General features: G+C 40.8%; 1 pseudogene; it reads right to left on the bottom strand.

Moving 5' to 3' along the window:
* Positions 1-2769: 2769 nt before the first annotated feature.
* LOC125345141 lies at positions 2770-3185 on the bottom strand (annotated as a pseudogene).
* Between the last annotated feature and the right edge of the window lie 9760 nt (positions 3186-12945).

The following is a 12945-nucleotide window of genomic DNA, read 5'->3' as shown; positions in this document are numbered from 1 at the left end:
AACCAGGTCTAAGAGAAATTAGTCATTTGCAATTTTTTAAGTAAACTTATTTATGTAGAAAAGGAAAAGAGAAAAAGCAAGCGTTGGGGTGTGTGTGTGTGTGTGTGTGTGTGTGTGTGTGTGTGTGTGTGTGTGTGTGTGTCCTGGGACTTGGACTCAGGGTTTGGGTGTTATTCCTGAGCTTTTGTGCTCAAGGCTGGCACTCTACCACTTTGAGCCACTGTTCCATTACCAGCTTTAGCAGGGGGCGGGGAGGTAGTCAATTGGAGATTAGAGTCTCAAGGACTTTTCTATGCTGGCTGGTTTTGAACCATGATCCTCAGATGTTAGTCTCCTGAGTAAGTAGAATAACAGGCATAAGCCACATTGCCTAGATTTACTTGTTTGTTTTTATATGAACTCGCATAGTGAAAGGATATTTTCAAACTACTTCCCACCTCCAGAAATTCTAGGTATTATTCACTTTCTCCCCTCACCCACTCAGCAATATTAAATCAAGAATCTCCTTTTGACTGGAATAAAATAAAATGCTAGAGCAAGGCAGAGTGGTGAAAAGTCTTAGGAAACTAAGGATGAAAAACAAAGACACAAGGAACCTGAGACCCAATAACAAACTCCACTACCCTAGCGTGCCACCTTCCTCACTGAGAAACAATAAACCGGGGACGTGTCAAAATCATTCCCACACAGACACTGGGTGGAGTTTCTTTTCAACTGGAACAAATTCTAAGTGATCCAGAGCAAGAACACCAAGGAGTGGAAAGAATGAAACTCTCAATTAGCATTTGCAGACTTCATGTTCAGGTAGCAGTTACCTACTCAATCAGCCTCCTTAAACAAGCAGGAACTTTCCCCCAAATAAGGGCTCCAGTGACTCATGAGAACAAGCAGCAAAGCTTCCCTAGGTGAATCACTCCAAAAGAGTCCTGGAGAAATGTAGATAAACTATCAGGGTTCACAGGTGGTCTTGTGGAGGCAACAGAAAGAAGAGGTCACAAAGTTTAGGCAAAGCTTCTTCATAGGGACTAGGATTTAAGATTATGAACTGATATGAGAGGCAAGAAGGAGTGATAGAGCTGAAATTGAGCCTTGTGACAACCGCCTAATGTGCTAATCTGGAGTGGGGAAGGCTATGAGGATCAAGGGATCCAGAAAATGTAGCAGACTCTGTGGAAAAAGGTAAGAAAAAAAAAAGGGAAAAAGTGGAAGTTTTAAATAATGTTAAGGAGAGAAGAGAAATAAAGCAAGAAAGTGGGTGCTCAAAAGCCTTACTGAGTACTTATACACACCTTCAAAGTACAGCGTATTTATACTTCACTCCTATTACACCTGGGAGAGGAATTCTGAGGTGCAATATCAAAGGCAATCCCTCCTTCAAATGTGCCCTTTACAAAGAAATGGAAGTGTCTGAGGGAAAAAATCATGTTAAGTGAATAAATCAGGCCCAGAGAGACAAAGAAAAGATGCATGTTTTCTCATTAGGTAGAAGCTAGAATTAATTGATAAATGTATAAATTGAGGTGGTAGCTAAGTGTACCCAAATGTGCTAACCAAAATATGGTAGATTTAGGGGAGAACTCAAATTGTATAATTCCTTACAAATACTCACAGTAAAATAAAATAAACATCAAGAAGCAGGTACTCAAGTGGGACATAGGGTTCAGAAAATGGGGAGAAATGCAGTTATAAAACTCAATGCATATCCTATTTTTTTTAATTGAGGGAAGGAGTATTGGGTTGGAAGCAAAGGGGGAATATAATGAAAGGGATTATATTGATGAAGATGCACTTTACTTATAAACTGCTTTGTTGAACAGCAACTCCTTTGTACAACTACTTAAAATAATATAAAAATACTTAGAATGAAACTAAAGGGAATAGGGAAAAATATGCCTTTTTTTGTGAAACAACTCCCTTTTGGTACCCCATGATTCTGTCTTTGGATAGAGCCCGAGACTGCCTGTAAATTCCCTTCACGTTACTTCTATCTTTTTCCTGTACTTTGTTCTAGTTACTCTACTATCTCTAACCTATCTTTAATTCTTGAAATTTTCTCCTCCGTGTTGTCCATTCTTCTAGAAAGGGTTTCCACTTTATTTTTCTGTCCTAGATTTCAATTTGACTTCCATCCCCCTACCCCCCAAAAAACCCTCTCTTTACTGAGCTCTTTTCTAGTATTTTGCTCTGACTTATTTACTTCATTGTTTATGCATATCTCCTTTGAAACCTTTCAGCTGTTTAGTTGTATTCTCTTTGAGTTCATTTAACTCTGAATCTCATTTAAGTATTTGTTGGTATTTGTTTGGTATTCACTTAGCTTCCCCCCACACACACACACACAAACACACACACACACACACACACACACACATACACACACAAGAACTTTATTGGACACAGCTAGCTTCAGGGCCTGTCGGACAGCACTCTGCCCTCCCCGTGGCCAGAGGGGAAGGACTCCGTCCAAGCAATCTCGTCCTGGGAGCCCACAAGGCAGCACTCAAAAAAAAAAAAAAAGAAAAAGAGGTTACTATAGAGCTGTAGAGCTGGGAGACAAGGGCTGTTCCACAGATGTATGAACAGGTCAAACCTTTTATAAATAAACTTCCAGTAAAGTGAAAAATCACCACTCGAACATCCTCCTACACCGAGCACTCTGGGTGAGGGGGCAGGGCTGTCAGAAGGCGGCATACTCATGGGCCAGGAACCTGGATGGGATACAGGCAGGCCCAGATGTCACAGCGTTGGACAGCGGCCCATGTGCGTTTATCAAGCTGTTCCTCTTTGTGGAGAGGACCAGGCCACAAGGAGACGGTAGAGGCTGAGCATCTCTCCGCGAAGATGAGAATCAGGATCAGGCCCACGAATAGCAGGGGCTGCTCGTCAATACCCCTCATGGCCGCCGTCCCCCACAATGCCAATGCCAGTGCGGGCTGCCAAACCGTTCAGGCCCACACTCGGGCCTGCACTCAGCTGCTGGGAACGCCTGTAAAAGGTGATACCATCATTCAGGGAGTTGGCAATGAGGACTGCCATCGGCAGGCCATGGATGACTATGATGCCAGCCACGACCGCTGGGATGATGGACTTCAGGTCCAAGGTCTGGCTGCATGACAGACATGGTGGCAGTGCCAGTGCCACTCTTGGCTGGTACCATAGGCAGCACCCAGGACACTGATGGTCATGTGCTTTCTCCCCTTCTTAATTGGAATTGAATCTCTATTAAACCTAGCAGTTCAAACTCCAACATGATTTTTTACAAACAGCAAGAAATTATTGTTAACGGCGTCTACACAAACATTCCCATTCTATTTCCAGGAGTCTAAGGTACTGGTGAAGTATTGCTGGGAAGTTAGAAATGGAAGAATACCAAGAACATATATGAGAAATTAGCTATTGAGGGAACGGAGAGGAGAGAGAATGTGAAGAAAGAAGATGTCTGATTCCAGTGTGTGTTATGTTTATAATTTAGAAGTTGCATGTGGGGAGGAGAGGTAAACATCTAAATGTTGCAGAGGGGCAATAAAGAGTAAAACACAGAGATCCATAAAAAGCCTGTTGGGATGCACCTGTGCAGTGGCTCAGCAAATAACTGGGTGCGCAGTACTAGGCTCTGGTGGGCCCTCTACTGAGCTGGACGAAGGAGTCGTAGTCTTAGTACACTGTGAAGCTTGATACTTGGGGCTATATTTAATAGGTCTGCTGGGAATCTGATGATAGAGCCTTCATTGGTACAGGTCCACAGGGCAGCTGGTCTTCAGTGTCCCGTAGAGAGATTGGCTCCCTGGCCTGTACTCAGTGAGTTTTCTAAAGAGCTGGGTACCAAAGCCTAAACTCATGTGTACCCATCTGGTAGCTGGGTGATCCAGGCCACAATCCCCAGCATCTTCCCATCTCCACTCTCGAGAAAGCTCCTGGGCTCTCCATGGAGCTGAGTACATGGGACTATACTCACTTGTGTCTCCCAGCAAGCTGATGCTCAGGGCTACACTCTCCTGAGTCTGCAATGGAGCTGGGCCCTTGGGGCTGCACTCAGGTGTGAATGTTCATGTTTTTGTTTTGCACTAGCTTCTATTGCTGTCTGCAATAGGTCTCTTTCTTAGACTACTTTCCCAAAATAATATTTTCTGTTACCAAAAGACACCATTCTACATAGAGGACACATCATGAGAGCCAGGCCATCTTTAATTGGTATCATTACACAGTTAAGATTCAAATTCCATTTTAAATTGCAATTCTCTCTCTCTCTCTCTTTCTCCTCTGTGCTGATACTAGGGCTTGAACCCAGGACCTTGCATACTTGCCTTGGCTTTCCTCATTCAAGTCTGGTGTTCTACCGCTTAACCCACATCTCCACTTCAGCTTTGTGTTGGTCAGTTGGAGGCAAGAGTCTCTTGGATTTGTTGGCCTAGACTAGCTTTGAACCACAATCCTCACATTTCAGCCTCCATAGGATCTAGGATTATAGGTGTGAGCCATGCACACCCAGCCCTTCTCTTCCTAAACCACTACTGATAGGAGTGGGAACATTTAAGATAGTACAGTAGGAGAAGCAAACTGCCTAGTTCTCTAGAATGTACTATAACAACCCTGTACAGACACCAGAGCATGGTTTTATTCTGACAATCCAATCTTTTGCATGAGTTTAAGGTCTCTTTTTTTTTTAGCCTTGTGCATAGCTGTTTGCCATATCCACTTGCTTCTTTAAGTAGAGTGCAACAAAATTTGTGTCTCTGCAAGGTTTTAATTCCTAATGGAACAGACCCTGGCTGGGTAAGTAGTGAGTGTCACCGACATGAAGGAGAGCATGGATGTGAGAGCCCAGGCTGAGGGAAGGAGTCATCCATGCAAAGAAAGGGATGACATTAGAATGCAGCAAATCAGCACATTGGGAGATCAACTAAGTGGGGAGCTGGGCAGCATTAGTAGGACAGATTCTGATGCAGTTAAAGCTAAGTGAGGAAAATATCTGTGTGGAAAGAGGGCAGCCCCCGTGGGGAGGGTGGGAGGCACAGAATGGTGAGAATTAGAATGTAAATAAGACCTCACTGAATCCTAGCTTCCCTTGATCTTTGTTCTGTCTCTGTGATTCCACCTGTGGTAATCCACATGTTGAATTCTTGTCACTCTGTGCCAAATTCAGTTCAGATTCATTTCTCCTCCTTTCCAGTGGCAGGTGCAAACCAAAGTAACAGAAAACAGCTCCAACCCACAGCTACTCACAGAGGAACAAAGAGCCAGGGTAACTCTCCATCAAAGGACTGGTTCAAGTTTCATCTGGAGAAGGAGAAGGTCCAATCTCAGAGACTATTTCCATCATTAAAGATTTTAAAAGATGCCAACTATACTCTCGTTTGTAGGCACAAAGTAAAGCTTTCTCATCTGTTTCCTTAAATCCTTTAGAGGAGAGGAGACTCAACCCAATGGGACTGTGTTGACCACTGAGCAACATGAGCAGGGTCCATGCTGGAGGTATAAAAAGTGACAAACTACCTTTCAAGCTTACATCTTCTCTAAGCTCTAGGTCGGTTGTTATAGGCAGACTATCTAGGCTCCAACATCCAAAATATTTTGAAATTCTACCCCTTGATGCAATCGTTTTAGGAAATAGGATCTTAGGAGATAATTAGGATGTGAAAATGGAGCCTTGGTGAATAGGAATAGTGCTCCTGTAAGAAAAGACAAAGCTGAGGGCTGGTCATGAATGCTTGTAATCCTAGCTATTTAGATTGCTTAGCTCTGAGAATTGTGATTTGAAGCAAGCCTGGGCAGGAAAGTCTATGAGATTCTTATATCCAATTAGCTGCCAAAATGCAGGAAGTGGAAGTATAATGCAAGTTTTAGAGTGCCAGCAAAAATAGCTAAGAGACAGTGCCCTGGCCTTCTCAGTTCAAGCCCCACTGCCTACACATAGAAGAAGTAGGAGGAGGAGAGGAGGAAAAGAAGACATTAGGGAACTCTCTTCTCTTTATCACATCAGGATACAGAAGAAAATGTATCCATCTACAAACCAACAGAGGCCTTCACCAGAACATGACTGTGCTGCTACCTTGATCTGGAGCGCATCCAGCCTTCTCAACTGTGGGAGATACATTTTTACAATACATGAGACAGACACCAGGTTTGTGGCACTGAGTCATAACAAGCCAAGCTAACCTAATATTCTGAAGTCATTGCACAAAATTACTCAATGATTAGACAAAGACCCCAGGTTCTGTTGTCAAGTCTTTCAAGTAGAAAGGGCTTTGGGGAGATTCTCTCCTTTTTCAGACACTAGGAATTGGGAAATTGGATGTCAAGGTTTTATTGGAAATAGGATGGACTATAAAAGCAGTATTTTCCCACTGCTATGGAGTGGAATACAGTGGAGTGAAAACAAATGGATGTCATTTCTTGAGCAGAATGAACAATGACTGGGTTGTGGGAATCACCTTTTCCCCACCACCAGCATTTCACCAGTTCTCCTCCCAATCTGAGACCTTGGAAACCTCTGTGTTCTGCTATCTGCCCATTTTACCAAATCATCCCTCCCTCTCCCTCCAACAAAGGAATCTTGATTGTTATCCTCCATTGCCATACCAGTCCCCTTACCAGAGATGAAGTTTGGAGTCTGCATCTGATAGAGTTCTGGCCAAGGATATATGAATTGAAGTATAGAGAAAAATGTTCCAAAAGATTTCCTCTCCTCTGATGGCAATGCAGTATAGTCCTTTTTCCTGTCATTGCTCCTGATAGTGTGTGGTATCTGGAATGAAAGCCATTTGATAATATTAAAAGGGTGACCTGAAAACAAAGCACCTACTTAGAGAGGTATAAGTTTTCAAATGGATAGAAATGTACAGTTCTGATACTGACTGTATATAACCTAGATTCTTCTTTCTTATGGATTTATTAATGGAAGCAAAACACTTTATTATTATTATTATTTAAACAAGTAGGTGTTGGTGTTCTGAAATTATAGTGAAAAACATCCTAACAACCATGTGGCAAGCCCTTTGCTCCAAAAGTAACATATATCAAAGCTGATAAGACTGTGACTTGCTCTGTTCATGTTGAAACAGAGGGACTTATATTCTGAGTCATTAGAAGCAAAGATGAGGATTACTTGCAGATAAACAATGTAGGATTGAGCACTTAGAAGCTTCCCTTTTATGGGGAGAAAAATCAGAGCCAGATGTTAAGATTTCCGTTGGAAATCTCTTCCCCCTTTATGTAGCACTCCAGCCAAAAAATGTCAGTTAACACAACAGTTAAAGGAAGTTTCTTAAATATTCATAATTAATATAATGCACAAACTTGTTATGCTACCACAGCTATAAAACTTAAGTATGAGTTGGGCACTGGTGGCTCATGCCTGTAATCCTAGCTATACAGGAGACTGAGATCTGAGGATCATGGTTCAAAGCCAGCACAGGTAGGAAAGTCTGTGAGACTCTTATCTGCAATTAACCACCAGAAAACCAGAAATGGCATTGTGGCTCAAGTAGGATAACACTAGCCTTGAGCTGAAAAGCTCAGGAAGTGTGCCCAGGCCAGAGTTCAAGCCCCATGACCGACAGATGACAGAGAGAGAGAGAGAGAGAGGAAGGAAGGAAGGAAGGAAGGAAGGAAGGAAGGAAGGAAGGAAGGAAGGAAGGAAGGAAGGAAGGAAGAAGGGAGGGAGGGAGGGACGGAAGGAAGGAAGGAAGGAAGGAAGGAAGGAAGGAAGGAAGGAAGGAGGGAGGGAAGGAAGGAAGGAAGGAAGGAAGGAAGGAAGGAAGGAAGGAAGGAAGGAAGGAAGGAAGGGAGGGAGGGAGGGAGGGAGAGAGGGAGGGAGGAAGAAAGGAAGACAGGAAAGAAAGGAAAATGGAATAAAAACCTTGTAGACTCAAGAAATGTAAGAGAATAAATTTCTAAAAAAAAAAACCTTAAATATGGTTAAGTAACAAAATAGAGGTGGTATATGTCTATAATCTCAGCTACTTGGGAAGACCAAGGGATATGATTTGCAACAAGTTAGCAAGACTCGTCTCAAAAATAAGCTAGGACTGGTGATACACATGTGTCATCCTAGCTATAGGAGAGGCATAGGTAAGAGAATTTTATTCTGAAGCCAGTCCCACGCAAAATAGGCAAGAAGCTACACAAAAATACTACAGCTAAAAAGGAGTGGAATCATAGCTTATTTGATAGAGCACCTCCCTAGGAAGTGTGAAGACCTGTGTTCAAACCCTAGTGATGCAACAAACAAACGAACAAAAACAAATGAATAAAAGATTCGTTATGCGTGGTGTTATATAACCCCAAGAAACACAGACAAGAAAATCACAAGTTTGAGGCCAGTCTGGGATACATAATGAGAAACTTTCAAGAAAAACAAAACATAACAGAAACATTTGTAAATATGAGAAAAATGAAAATATGAGAAAAAAGCAGAAAGTTAAAAAATGTATAGTAGAAGAATAAGAAAAGTTGAAGCTTTTGAGGCTAGAATTTCTTAGCAAAGAAGATGTCAGGTTTACCAATGCAATGATGATCTTACTAAAATTCTGGTCAAGAGACTTCTGACCTACAATGCCTAAACTTCTATAGATAACAGATAAAGATGATGAACTCATGTCAAAGAATAGTGGAATTTGACAGTGGAAATCATTTTCACAATGGGCTGCAGCAAGATAAAAAACTATGAAAGTATACCTGTAATATTTGGAGTAATTGTCTTGTAAATGGCAAAGATCGGAAATAAGGGATTTTCTTTGCCCCCCAAAATACCTTACTTAACTGGTGATACAAATATAACTAAAAGTCAACAAAAAGAAACAGAAAAAGAATGTGTGTAATTACACCAGACAGGATGCACACATTTTTCACCACCTAATAACACAATGGGTAGATGGATTAGCTAATTATACAATCTGACTTAGAAAATACAGAAGAGATTACTTTAAATAATGCCACTGAAAGGGCTTAGTTGACTTCCTTTGGTTGAATAGTATTCACACATTGGTGACAGTATTTTTAACGTTTCTGGGCAAAAGTAGGAATGCAATGGTGTTTAGACCACCTACATCTAACCTTCATTAAATTGCACAACACATTCCTTTAAGAAAATGCTCTTTTTTAATAACATTCATTCCAGTTACTGATAGAAAATGGAAACAGGGCTATGGCATTTAATTAATTCACATGATGCAGCTGTACCTCAAGCTCTTGGCAGCTGGCCAACCATTTTACTGTCATTTTTAAAGAGTAATAAAACAATTGCACCAGAAATAATTTCAGCTTTCCTATTAGTTCTTAATTTAGTAAGAGAAGCCAATAAATGCAAGCTCTGAGCAAGTATTCCAGCAAAAAAAAAAAAAAGAGTATCAGGACAGGATGTAAACTCAAGAAGTAACATGCCAAAATTACCATATCATAATATTAAGAGATATGCTCCCAAGATAACATTACCACATAACTTAACTCTGCTAGGTTTTTATTTTTCATATAAAGTAGAATGACCTAAAGCATATCAGCTTAAACCAAAAGGCAAGCATATTACTTGTATTAATAAACAACAGTAAAAGCAGCTGTATTGTGAACGAGATCCAAAGGCTCAAATACAGTAGATGTGTTCTCTTGATCTGGTGAATCATTTGATATTCTTCTACTATTTGTCCACCATGTAGAAAGAAACATGGCTGGCAGCAGCAGCATCTAGAATCATATATGAAGAGCTGCATGAAAGGTCTCTATTGAAGGGCTCTGACAGGTCTGACTTGTGTGAATGATCAATATCTATGGCTAGACCTGTAAAGTCTGGTTAAATTTAGTTTCTTACCTTTAAACCAAAGATTGTGGCCACAGAGAGGACTCATATAGACCCTATCCTTACTCATTGTCTCTAACAAACCCCTCATTATACAGATAACATCAAAAAGTGAATACTCATTAAGAGTAGGTCTCAAAACTTTAATTAGAGAAAGTGAAGAAACAGTCTATACAAAATTGTCAGGTGACAAAGGTAACCTATTGAATTGGAGATCTGATAAGGCTTCACTATTCAGAACATGTAAAGAACTCTTAAAAATTCCACAGCTAAATGACAGCCTAATTAAAGAAGAAAAAAAGGTCTTGACTAGACATTTCCCCAAAAAGTCATAATGCATGACCAAGAAACACATGAAAAGATACTCACCATTACATCATTGTGGAAATGCAAATTAAAACCGTAATATGTGTTGGTAAGAAGGGAGAAAATGGAAACCTATATTCATGGTTGGTGGGAATGTTTATAGCCCTTGTAGAATATAGTTTGGGGAGCCCTACAAAAAGTTATAATTAGCATAAGACTTAGTTAGCATAAGTTTTAGTTATATGTGTAAAAGAATTGAAGAAAAGTATTCAACAACTTATAAACAAATGTCCTTAACAGGACTATCATAATATGCAAAGAGTGGAAATGATCCAAATGTCCATCAAAAGATGAATAGATTAACAAAACATAGTATATCCATTTAATAGAATATTATTCACTCATAAAAGAAAAAAAGCACATGTGTATGAAGCTCAAAAAATATTGCAGAGTGAAAGAAGCTAGACACAAAAGATACATATTTTATTATCCCATTTTCATAAAATTTCAGAATAGATAAATCTACAGAGAAACAAACATAGAGTTATGGTCCAGGGGACTAGCCTGAATAACATGTATGGGATCTACTTTGGGAATTATCACGATAGTTTTAAACTAAACAAGTTATGGTTACATTGTGTATGCATTAAAAGACTCTGAATTATTCAAAACATTTGAAAATGGCTAGTTTTATGTTATGTTAATTCTACCTACATAAAAGCTAATTTTTGAAGGTTCAGCAGGGTATAGACTTTAAGACCTCCCTCCTTTGTCACACAGAAAAACTTTAGACCCTTAAAACATGCTAGTGCTTTAAGTATAAATATTAACTGATAGATTTTTATTAATATTTTTATATATTTTAATAATTTTTATTTTATTAATAGATTTTTTTTCCACAGCTGAGGACCGAACTCAGAGCCTTGTGCTTGCCAGGCAGGAGCTCTTCCGCTGAGCTAAATACCCAGTCCCATTCCCTGTAATTTTTTACTTTCATCTCTGCCTTCTTCCCTTGTTACCTGTACCGTTAAACTCTTGCTTTAATGAATGATGCTCTGAGCTAGGTCTGGTGTCTAACACCTGCAATTGAGGGTCCTCAGAAGGCTGATCTACATGGGATTGAAGTTTGAGGCCACTGGGATACAAAAATCCATGAGACTCCATCTGCAAAATAACTGAAATTCTATGCTTCTATCAGAATGACATCACCCCATTCATAAGGAAATGGAAAGACTTGGAAAACATCACATGGAGTAAAGTAAGCCAGATCCAAAGAAAATTGATTCCAGGTTTTCCTCATTTGTAATAATTAGTGTATGTCTTAGATAGTTCTAGCAGAGGATCACAATAGCTCAACAGCTATGTACATGTGACCACATAAGATGATGCTCAGTGAAATGAACTCCAAGATATGGAAACAAGAGGTTTTTCTTTGTTGTTACTTTTAATGTAATATGTGAAGTTATTTCTTTGTTCTTTCATTTTTTTTCCCTATGGTTTATCCCCTATTGTCACTGTACTTGATTTTGGTAGCCTGGGTATTATATATACATTTATCTGGATTAGGGAACAACAAAATGGTGAGAAAAAGTATAAAAGTTGAACCACTGCAACAGTGATACTCACAGAAAATATGTTGGAAATTAGCTGTACAACTTAGGGGGCGTTGAGGGAGAGAGAAAGTGGGGGAAAATGAGGGTTGGGATTATAAATTTGACAAGAAATTACTCAGTACCTCAAATATGTAACTGTAACTGCTCTATACATCACCTTGACAATAAAATAATTTTTTTTTAAAAACCATCCTATATGTGTAGCTGAAGTGGTAAAATACCACTGGACCAAGCAAGAAGGCTGAGCAAGTATGAGGTCTTGTGTTCAAACCCAGGTACTGGCAGAAGAAAGGGAGGGAGGGAAGCAAAGAAGGAAAAGAGAAAGGAAAGAAGAAAAGAAGCAAGGGAGGGAGGGAAAGGGGCAAAGGGGGCACGGGAGAGGAGGGGGGCTGTGGGATGCGGGGAGAAGGGATTGGGGGGAAGGAAGAAGAAAAGGAATGGAAGAAAAGAAAGGGAAAGGAGAAGGCAAAAAGGAATGAGGAAGGAAAGGAAAAGGAAGGAAAGGGGAGGGGATGGAATGTGAGGAAGGGAAAGGATGGGTTGGGAGGGGAGGGGAGAGGGGAAGGGAAGGGAGAGGGGAGGAGGGGGAAAGGAAAGGGAAAGGGAAGAGGAAGGGGGAAGGGAAGGGGAAGGGGGAAGGGGAGGGGAAGGGGGAAGGGGAGGGGAAGGGGAGGGAAAAGAAGGAGGAAACTTAGGGGGAAATTCAGAGATAATGTGAGGAAAGTAGATTCCCAGGGTGATGAAAGCCAGGAATTCTAAGCCTGCAAGCCTTGATTTCTGAAACTCCAGCTCTGCTTCTTTCTGTGTTGGCCTTGTACCAACCAGCTCCTTATCAGCTGGAAACATGGCCGGGCAGCAACTAGGTTTTTTTGATTGTGTCCTCTCCACCCTCTAATGAAATGCTGAACATGGGACACCAGCCACTCACAGTTTATCAGTCATTGAACACATGTAGCTCTAAGGAATGGATACTGCATCCTGCATCCTGTATACAAGACCAAGGCTGTGCTCTGGAGCAACCAGGGTCTACAGGAGAAAACCAGTAGGGGCAGTGGGAGGCAGTCTTTGTAATATGAAGAGCAAGGTGGCTAGGAATATGGCCCAGTAGCATGAGTGCTTGTCTCGTATACATGAAGCCCTGGGTTCGATTCCTCAGCACCACATATATAGAAAAAGCCAGAAGCGGTGCTATGGCTCAAGTGGTAGAGTGCTAGCCTTGAGCAAAAAGAAGCCAGA

This window comes from Perognathus longimembris, chromosome 2 (assembly GCF_023159225.1).
Source record: "Perognathus longimembris pacificus isolate PPM17 chromosome 2, ASM2315922v1, whole genome shotgun sequence".
Taxonomy (NCBI): domain Eukaryota; kingdom Metazoa; phylum Chordata; class Mammalia; order Rodentia; family Heteromyidae; genus Perognathus; species Perognathus longimembris.
This window is presented reverse-complemented; position numbering and strand designations above follow the sequence as displayed.